Source organism: Hemicordylus capensis, chromosome 1 (assembly GCF_027244095.1).
Source record: "Hemicordylus capensis ecotype Gifberg chromosome 1, rHemCap1.1.pri, whole genome shotgun sequence".
NCBI lineage: Eukaryota > Metazoa > Chordata > Lepidosauria > Squamata > Cordylidae > Hemicordylus > Hemicordylus capensis.
Genome location: NC_069657.1, coordinates 423,537,529 through 423,544,767, shown reverse-complemented (window position 1 = coordinate 423,544,767; position 7,239 = coordinate 423,537,529).

Genomic DNA, 7,239 nt, shown 5'->3' with positions numbered 1-7,239 from the left:
TATTTAGAGTAGTGAAATCTGTGAGGAACTCCAAAAAGATCTCTCCAAACTAGGGGACTGGGCGACAAAATGGCAAATGCAGTTCAATGTAAGCAAGTGTAAAGTGATGCATATTGGATCAAAAAAACCCTGTCTGGCATATACGCTGATGGGATCTGAGCTGTCAGTGACTGACCAGGAGAGAGACCTGGGGGTTGTAGTAGACAGCTTGTTGAAAGTGTTGATTCAATGCATGACAGCTGCGAAAAAGTCAAATTCCATGCTAGGGATCATTAGGAAGGGGACTGAAAATAAGAATGCTAGTATTATAATGTCCTTATAACAATCTGTGATGAGGGCACATTTGGAGTACTGTGTATAGTTCTGGTCACCATATCTTAAGAAGGATATTACAGAACTAGAAAAGGTGCAGAAGAGAGCAACCAGGATGATCAAGGGCTTGGAGCACCTTCCTTATGAGGCAAGGCTACAACATCTGGGGCTCTTTAGTTTGAAAGGCCTCTGCAGGGAGACATAACAGAGGTATATAAAATTATGCATGGAGTAGAGAGATTGATCAGAGATAAATTTTTCTCCCTCTCACATAACATTAGAACCAGGGGTCATCTCATGAAACTGAAGGTCGGGAAATTTAGGACTGACAAAAGGAAGCACTTTTTCACACAGCACATAATCCATGGAATTCTCTGCCTTGGGATGTGGGGATGGCCACTAGCTTGGCTCTCTTTAAAAGGGGCTTAGACAGATTCATGGAGGACAGGTCTATCAGTGGCTCCTAGTTTGGTGGCTATAGGCTCACCTCCTTGCCTCTAAATGCCAGTTGCAGGGGAGCAACAGCAGGAGAGAGGGCATGCCCTCACCTCTTGCCTGTGGGCTTCTCAGAGGCATCTGGTGGGCTATTGTGTGAAACAGGATGCGGGACTAGATAGGCCTTGGGCCTGATCCAGCAGAGCTGTCAGGGGCGTAACTACCATTAGGCAAGGGGAGGCAGTCATCTTGGGGCCCCACTGCCTCAAGGGTCCCCCCAGAGGCACATCACATGACTCCCCACCCACCCATGTTGTTGCACCCCCTATGAATTATGTTGAGTCTCTTGGAGATCGGCAGGAGCAGAGAGTAAAAAAACCTAGATTGTGAAGTGTCTTTGTGTGTGTATATCAGCGAGGGGCCCATTTAAAAATCTTGTCTCTGGGCCCCCTCCAATTATGCTATGCCCTTGAGAGCTGTTCTTATGATAACTACAATTGTGCACTACATTTACACTAGAACAATCCCATTGAAAAGAATGGAATTAAAGTTGTGTAAATGTGGTTTGCATGATTTTTGTAGTTGTGCCAGAGTGCACTTGAGCAACTGTGTGCTTGCACCTCAAACTTGCATGTTGTGTTGTGTAGTATGTGGACCACTGAAAACTTGTCAGCAATTCTATGCTGGCTATAAGCTTGAGTTCATGGTTCTGGACCCAAAACCATGCGTTTCTAAACCCATGGTATCTTTGTCCCATGTTTGATGATATGGAAACCAAGCAGAAATATGGCCTTGCATGCAAGAACTTCACTAGAATAGCACCAGGCAAGATTTCATCGGGGAAATTTTCTGTGCAAACCAACCCAATAATGAACCTCTTTCTGAGCACCACTTATTTTTGCAAGGCTTAAAATGCATTTGAAACCGATCAAAGGGAACATTTTTTTAAAGGAAGCATTCCAAGAACTGCTGTGAAAAAAAATCATGTTTTGAGGCTACAATGAACCAATTAGGGATTATAGTGACAATATAATTTCCCTTATTTCATCAGATGAGTCGCTTGAGACCCTTCTTGAATAATTTTTTGGGTGCGGAGTACGGTCAGTTCTCAGAACTTTCCACCATCTGAAGTTACATTAATCTCTTAATATGCGGAGTTATTCTTTTTGCTTCGGTAGTCTTATTAGCCATTCTGCTCATAAGCTAATGTGGTGGCCTTTGTCTACACTTTTCGTTATGAAGGGCAAGTCTCTGCTTGAAAGCTAATGGTTTTCCTTACACTACAAGGCATAGAAGTTAATTCAAGTGAGGTTCTCTTTTCGTTCAGCAGAAGACCACACATGCTCCTAAGAGGAAATGTGACTGGGTGGAAAGAAGGCTAGCTTTGAAAGGATAAAAGGAAGTGCAATGAACTCCTTGCACCCTCCCCAAGCAAGGATAATAGTTGTGCCTGGGGGCTGGTGGGGCAGTAACACAGCAGCTAGGGCCAAGAACTCAATGAAGATCTGTCATGGCTGAATGGGGATTTGAACCCCGGTCTCTCAGGTCCTAGTCCAGTACTCTAATTACTATACCACACTGCCAGAGGCTCCATCCCTTCCTGGATCTCAAGCCAGCCCTCATCTAAAGCAGACTCCCGAACTGGCCTCCCTTCCTCACCATGTTAAGCCCACTGGGAGACAGATCCCTTTGCTTCAGTTCTGCCCTGGCATGGTGCCACCTCTGGCCTGGCATCCTGGCAAAGGCAGAAAAGGAGCTTCAGTGGGCTGGCACAGGATCTTCAGAGCTCCAGGACTTCTCCAAGGGGGGTCCCAAACTCCAGTGGCTCAGGGTTCATTGGAAACAGGGGATGTCTGTCAGTGACAGGGACCTCATTTGAACTGCCGTTGTTGTTGTTGTCGTCCTCCTCCTCCTCCTCAGGGTCCCAGTACAGATAGGGCCTGACAGACAGTAACATGCTGTTCGGTGTGACTCAGCAGTATGTGTGTAAACAATTGTGGTGTTTTAAAGGATGATGCCTGATAGGAAATGTAGAAGGAAGGGCAGGGGGTGAAAGGGGGACCCAGTTGATATTTAAATGTGGCTGATTGCAATGTGTGTGCCTTTCCCTTCTGCTATGGAATTACAAATAAAAGTGTTGGGAGTTTATTTTGGCTGCCTTCGCACGTAATGTCAAGCCAGAGTTTGCCAAACCCATGGTTAATTTTTGTAAACGTAGATTGCATCGCAGACATTCATCTAACCGCAGCCTGGCAATCTCTGGTTTCAGGGTAGAGGGAGCTACTCCCTCTTCCTTCCTTGTCCGCCGAGGTCACATTCCAACAACTCAGTAGCACTCACGTTGCCAGACTGTGGGCAAGGCGTCAGAATGTCTGCAGGGCAGCAGCCATTGGCCACGATCTTCAAGGGGGTGTGCTGAGCGTGATCGTGCCTCTTTGGAACAAAAGGACCTCACGCGCTTGGCAGGGAAAAGGGTTTGCATGCCATTTTAATCCCTTTAAATGGCATGCAAACCCTTCTTCTGACAGCAATTGCACCACCACCCTCAAGAGTCGCACACCAAAACCGTCTTCAGCAAGCACAATTCCTGGCAATGGGGAGATGCCGAGGAGCACTAGTTTGCTGTTATTCCAGGAAGAGATTGTGATGACTTCCTAGGAGGAAATATGTATATGGGGGGTGGGTGGCAAAGGATCCTGGGGTCTGGTCCAGTGTGACGAAGGATGCTCTAGCAATGGCCAACCATGGCTAAGCAGTCCAGGGACACCAAACCACACTCCTGCCCTTGTGTTGGCTTGCTGCCTGGGGATTAGGTCTCTTATGTCCTCCAATTCTTCAAGAATCAGAATTAATCTCCAGGTGACTATTGAAAGCAATCCTGGAGATTTAATGGCTTAATGTTATGATGAAAACAGGAGGGGGGGGGGGAAATCTCCAGGAACAGCTTCAGTCAGAGTGAGCAACCCTATTCCCAACACGGTTCTTCTTTCAAGGCACAGGACGTCCCTAAAGAGCACAGACTGTATGAGATCACCAGCAGTATATGAAGCTCCTGCTTTCTAACCCTCTCTTCACCCTTGCTGAAAAAGGACACAGAAGAACATCTTTTGATGCCTGGTTTATATTTATTGCCTTTTTAATTTTATCATATTTCTTCCTGTTCTAGTGCTGTGAGACAGAGAAAATGAGAGTGCCTGGGTGGCTTCTTGTATAAGGTGCACTATCTTCTAGCATTTTTAATCTCTCTTGACTCGTCATCTTTACAGGCTTAATAAAAACGGGCCCCTGAGTTGCTTTCCTCGTATGGTGGCCCTCTCTCCTCCCTCCTCCAAAGCCAAAACATTTTCACTGCCCTGCTCTTGACCTTTTTCTTCCATTTCTTCTTCCTCTCTCTTTTTGCTTGTTCCCTTTTTTAGAACATGATTATCAGGACTGTAGCAGCACAACAAAGAAGTTATGAAGAAATTGGTCCTCCAGTGAGAGGGGTCCATGATGCCAAAGGCCAGTACAAACATGATGTGAGAGATCCATAGTTGGGCCTTCGGATATATCTTTTAAAAAAAATTAATCCAGCCACAGGGACTTCAGTTTTAAGTAGATCAGTGGCACTGAGCTGTGAGGTGTTTTGCCCGTTTCTCCATGCTATTGACCTGATGTAAACAGCATTTTCCTTCTGTTAGCCCCATTTTGGAGTGATGGAGGTAAGTGTTCTTTCCCCTGTGGAACTAACAACAGTTCAGCGGGAGATTTAATTCAGGGAAATAGGCTCTGTGTGTGTACTGTATATACTCGTGTCTGTAGGAAGGTTAAGCACTCTCTCCCCCAGTATTACTGCTTTAAAGTAAAAAAACAAACAAACCCAAAACGTTAATCATGGCGATTAACTGCATGATGTCTTTTTTAGTCATAAGGTGTCATTTCCCCCATCCCCGCATCTAAAGGTTTATATATTCCATCTCAACCCAGAACATCTGAATCCACCATAAGGGGTATTCACCATACATGCCACTGAATCCACCATACATTCTGCTGCAAAGTGATGCAGACAGAAGGAGTAGAAGGAGCTGTCACCAGAGCTGTGGACCAAGAAAATGGAATCTGCAAGGCAACCATCCCGGGGAGAAACAGGAACATAAGAAGCTGCCTTACAATGAGTCAGATCTAGGAACACAGGAAGCTGCTTTGTACTGAGTCAGACCATTGGTCTATCTAGCTCAATATTGTCTTCACAGACTGGCAGCAGCTTCTCCAAGGCTGCAGGCAGGAATCTCTCTCAGCCCTATCTTGGAGATACCAGGGAGGGAACTTGGAACCTTCTGCTCTTGCCAGAGCGGCTCATCTCTTATAGTGCTCACACTTCTGGTCTCCCATTCATATGCAACCAGGGCAGACCCCACTTAGCTAAGGGGACAAATCATGCTTGCTAACACAAGACCAGCTCTCCTCTTTACTAGCTTAGTATTTTCTAGTGTAGCAGACAGTATTGGCAGCGGGTCTCCAAGGTTTCAGCCAGGAGTTTTCCCCAGAGAAGGATGCACTCCAGACCTAGTCAGAGTGAAGCAAACTCCATGGTGTAGCACTGGGGCAGGGCAAGCCCAGGGGCGTAGCTATAATTGAGCAGGGGGGTTCAAAGATCCCAGCCCACCCACCCCCAGCTTCTGAGAGTCCCCCAGTTCCACCCCTCCCTATCTTCTTCATTTCCTTCCTCACTCTAAGGGGCTGCCGGGAAGAGGGGCGAACACGGTATATGTGCTGCTGAAGTGAGCACAGTTCTGCTTGCCATCTTGCCACAACCTCTGGTCTATGCCGGATTAACGTACTAGCAAATGTAGCATTTGCTATGGGCCCCACATTTTTGAGGGTCCCACACACCCGGCTTGAACTGCCCCTCTTCTTTCTGCTCTCGAGTCTCTACTACTCGTGCAGCCTCTCTCCTCGCTGCCTGGTGCTGCCGCCCATTCTCTCCCGAGTCCCGAGTCGGCCATCCCCCGATTCCAATTGGCTGCTTGCCCACCCGTCGCCCACGCGCTTCTTCTTGTGGGCCTGATAGGTACAGGCAACCCGCCCCGCACACGTTCCCTCCCTCCTCATGCCTGCAGGGCCTGCACAACCGCCTATATTATTCAGTGACGACGACGACTGACGCACGCTTACTTGTCGCCCCTAGCCGCTCCGCGGGCCTTCTCTCTCTTGCTCCTGCCGCAGTGACTGCTGTCTGCGTGCGGGTTATTGAACACAAAAGAGGGGTGGGGGACATTTTGCAAAGTTGTTTGCAAAGCAAAGGCCAATTTTGGGTTATTATTAGTTGAAAACTTTTTTCTGCCCATTAGATTAGTGCTCTGCTTACCATGGGTCAAACTAGGATGCCTCACCCACTCTTTCCCCTGCTCTCTCCCTGCCACTGTCTTTATGTTTGCCAGGATTGTTTCATGGCACAAAAAGCCTTGGCCTCAGAGCTGATACTACATGGTTTTGTTTGCTTGCAATGTCAAGGCATAAATAATGCTAACAATTGTATTCAATGATGGGGAAGTGTCTAAAAGTGATATACTTTCAACCATGCACCATACAACCTCTCTGTCAATCTGTGTTTGAACAGGGTGCGTTTGAATGGTAGTTTTCTTACTTTTGACATTTGAAATTGATACCTACATGTAAGTAATAGTATTACTGAAGTGTCAGACATTTGTTGTATTATCTGGCTGTCTAGCAAATGAAAAAATTGAATTACTTTACTATGCAAGTAAATAATTTATGTTTCAATATTTATGTGCATTTTTATTATTTTGGGGCCCCTTGATAACATACGCTACAGGCCCCGCACTAGCTTAATCCGGCCCTGCCTCTGGTAGGCAGCAGCCGTGGTTCAGCTGGGCTGCCTAAGGGCTGGAATAGGGAGTTTTGTCAGCCTCATCTTAGGGATAATCTTTCTTTCTTTCTTTCTTTTAGATTGATTGATAAGGCTCTGCTATCTGCTCTGAGAACCAATATTGGCAGTACGGTGGGATATCTTAACTATGCTCATATTGACATCTAAGTATTCCCTAGAGCAGAAGTTCTTGACTTGAGGTCCTTGAGATGTTGCTGAACTACAACTCCCATCATCCCCAGCCACAATTGTAGTTTAGTTCAGCAGTGTCATGGCGGATGCGTAAACTGCAGAGGACCACAGGTTGGGAACCTCTGCCCTAGAGCGAGGACAGCCAACCATTGGTTGGCCAGAGCTGGCTCCAGAAGCAGCTGCATTTAACACTCCCAATGGCCTTACCAGATTTTCAGGTGTGGCAAAAAAAATGTTCATATTTTCTCTTTGAAAGAAAAGCATCAGTGAATCCATGTATATTTCAGATTATGGAATTGCTAAACCATGTACATCCCAGAAGGGCAAAAGTGCACTGCCAATTTTACTTGAGGGGAGCTTGCAGGAAATATTCTTGTTCCTCCGTCTTTCCCATCTACATCCTCATAACATCTGAACAGATGAGTTCAGAT